The following is a 3,588-nucleotide window of genomic DNA, read 5'->3' as shown; positions in this document are numbered from 1 at the left end:
CCCCCGGAGTCGAGGCGGCACCGCGGTTGACGCAAAGACTGGACCGGAACTCCTCAAATGATGCCGTAGGCAAGCCCTTGGTCATTGATATCGACAAATTGTTGGGAAGTAGAGACGTGCAAAACATGAATATAACCAAGGGCCACCTGTTCCCGAACAAAATGAATATCCAACTCAATATGCTTGGTCCGTCGATGATGCACCGGGTTAGCGGAGAGATAGACCGCTGAGTCATTGTCGCAGTAGACCACCATGGCACGGTTAACAGGGCAAGAGAGCTCCTGAAGCAGCTGGCGAAGCCACGAACACTCGGCGATGGCGTTGGCCACCGCACGATACTCAGCCTCAGCACTAGAGCGAGAGACCGTAGGCTGCCGCTTGGACGACCACAAGATAAGTGAGCGTCCAAGGTAGACACAATAGCCCGAAGTGGAGCAACGAGTGTCAGGGCAGCCCGCCCAGTCTGCATTGGAGTAGGCGGTGAGGGCGGTGTCGGTGGAGGCGTGAAGCATGACGCCAAGATCGATAGTGCCACAGATATAGCGGAGAATTCGCTTGATGACAGCCCAGTGAACGTCTTGAGGAGCATGCATATGAAGACACACCTACTGCACGGTATGCTGGATCTCCGGTCGAGTCAGAGTGAGGTACTGGAGAGCACCAACGATAGACCGACAGAAAGTAGCATCCGAAGGAGGAGAACCATCTGTGGCAGAAAGCTTGGCCTTCATATCAACAGGCGTAGCGGCGGGTTTGCAGTTAAGCATGCCGGCACGCTCCAGGAGCTCGTGAGCGTACTTCCACTGATGAAGGAAGAAGCCATCTGGACGGCGCACCACCTCGACACCGAGGAAGTAGTGCAAAGGACCCAAGTCCTGGATGGCGAACTCAGCGCGAAGACGAGCCGTGAGCTGACTGAGGAGACCAGCCGTACATGCCGTCAGGATGATGTCATTGACATAGAGCAGCAAGTAGGCCGTGTCAGAGCCCTGATGATAGACGAAGAGTGAGGCATCCGAGCGGATAGAGTGGAACCCAAGCTGATGGAGAAACGCCGCGATGCGCTGGTACCAAGTGCGCAGAGCCTGCTTGAGTCCGTACAAGGACCGCGAAAGCAAGCACACGTGGTCTGGAAGCGCCGGGTCAACAAACCCGGTGGGTTGCTGGCAGAAGACCCGCTGCTCGAGGTGACCATGGAGGAAGGCGTTGGAGACGTCCATCTGGTGCACCGGCCAAGCACGGGAGACAACAAGGTGGAGAACCATGCGTATCGTGCCAGGCTTGACGATCGGAGCGAAGGTGTCGGTGAAGTCGATGCTAGCATGCTGTCGGAAGCTACGAACGACCCAACGCGCTTTATAGTGATCAAGGGTACTATCAGGACGAAGCTTGTGTTTAAAGACCCACTTCCTAGTAATCACGTTGGCGTGCCGGGGACGGGGAACAAGCTGCCACGTCCGGTTGCGCAACACGACGTCAAACTCCTCTTGTATCGCAGCCATCCAGAGCAGGTCATGAAGAACGGCTCGAACGGAGGACGACAAAGGCGACGACTCAGAGGGGGGCGCCGCATGGACGTAGTCATCCGAGGCGTAGCGCGAGCTCGGGCGAAAAACGCCCGTACGAGCGCAGGAGACCGGACCGACCATAGGCGCCAGGGGGGCCGAGGACGCTGAGGAGGCTGGGGACGCCGGGGGCGCCGGGGGGCCACGGGCACCTAGGGGGCCACGAGGGCCGCGGGTGCCAACGTTAGGGGCGCCTACGCCGCGACTGTAGGAGGCGCCACATGTGGGGGGCGCGCCTCAAAGCCAGGGGGCGGGCCAAGAGAGGTGTGTGAGGGTCCTAGGAGAGGCGTCGAGGAGCCCGCATCACTGGTGGCGGAAGGAACAACCGGGGGTACATGCTGAAACGGAAACACAAGCTCATCAAAGTAAACGTGCCGGGAGGTGAACACACGGTGGGAGACGGGATCATATAGAACCTATATCCCTTGGAGTTAGAGGGGTAGCCGATGAAGATGCAAACGATGGATCGAGGTGCAAGCTTGTGAGAAGCAGTATCAGCAGTGGTGGGATAGCAAAGGCACCCAAAAATACGCAAGTCATCATAAGACGAGGGCGTACCATAGAGAAGATGGTGAGGTGCGTAGTTCCACCATGGACGGCTGGGTCTAAGGTTAAGAAGTAGTGATGCAGTGGCGAGTGTGTCCGGCCATAAACGAGGTGGCATGTTGGCATGAAACAAGAGCGTTCGAACGCAGTCATTCCGAGTGCAAAGGACGCGTCCGGCTCGATCGTTCTGCTGTGAAGTGTACGGGCACATGAGGCGGAAAACAATGTCGTGATGTGCCAAAAAAGTGCGGAAAGCGAGGTTGTCAAACTCTTTTCCATTATCCGTCTGAAGCGCAAGGATGGGACATCCAAACTGCATGCGGGCATAGGAGTAAAAAGCCATCAACGTAGAGAGTGCATCCGACTTTCTGTGCAAAGGAAAAATCCACACATAATGAGAATAATCATCAAGAATGACCAGATAATATAAATAGGCCGAGTTACTAGGAACCGGAGAGGTCCACACATCGCTATGTGTAAGTGCATCTAGTGCCACCCCTAGTTGGTTTTGGAGTATTGACAACAAACATGGTTGAGGGACTAATGTGTTTGTGAGAATTGCAGGATAACACAGGTAGTAGTCCCTCATTGATTTGATTTACCTACCAGAGATGACCCATAAAAATATGTGAAGACATTAAAGACAATGGTGGTTCGTGAAGACATTCACGACGAAGATTATGACACGTGAAGATATTCACTTGAAGACTATGGAGTGCGAAGACATAGCTGTTTCATAGCTTTCTTTCTTCTTTATTGAGTCATAGGAACCACTGTACTGTTAAGTGGGGTCCAAGTGAACAAAGTCAGAGTGACTGAAGTGATGCTCAACCAAATCCTATGTCTTCGAGCAAAAACAATGAGAGCAAATCTTATCCAGAGCTGGATGAGTCAGCTTTGCTTGTAGCCCAAGCCAAGCTGCCACGTGTGCTTGAAATCTGACCGTTGGACACATGTCAGTTCCTTAGTGACCCAGGGTCATTTCAGGCATATCAAGTCGGGTTGCCTCCTGGCTATAAATAGCCCACCCCCTACACCATAAATTGGTGGCTACTCAGAGTTAGTGCATGACTTTTATCGTTTGAGAGCAACCCACCTCCAAAGTATTTGAGAGAGAGATCCTTGCGAGGACAAAGCCCAAAACACCCAGAGCCAAAGAGTGTTAGGCATCACTGAAGTCTTTCTGTCCGCGTGATCTAAAGACTTGTTACACTTGAGGAATGTGAATCCTCCAACCGATTAGGCCTCGCGTTCTAAGCATCCAAGAGTCATTGTGGATTGCAGGTGAACGAAGTCTGTGAAGGTTTGGAAGTCTACCACGAAGACTTATCAGAGTGATTGAGAGAGGACTTGGTGTCCTTAGCTTAAGGGGAATAAGGTGAAGACACAATCTTCTGAGTTCAATCTCAACCTCCCTAACCAGACGTACAATTTTCACAGCAACTGGAACTGGTCTACCAAATCCTTGTCTTCACCA

Source organism: Triticum dicoccoides, chromosome 6B (genome assembly GCF_002162155.2).
Source record: "Triticum dicoccoides isolate Atlit2015 ecotype Zavitan chromosome 6B, WEW_v2.0, whole genome shotgun sequence".
Classification (NCBI taxonomy): Eukaryota; Viridiplantae; Streptophyta; class Magnoliopsida; order Poales; family Poaceae; genus Triticum; species Triticum dicoccoides.
This window is presented reverse-complemented; position numbering follows the sequence as displayed.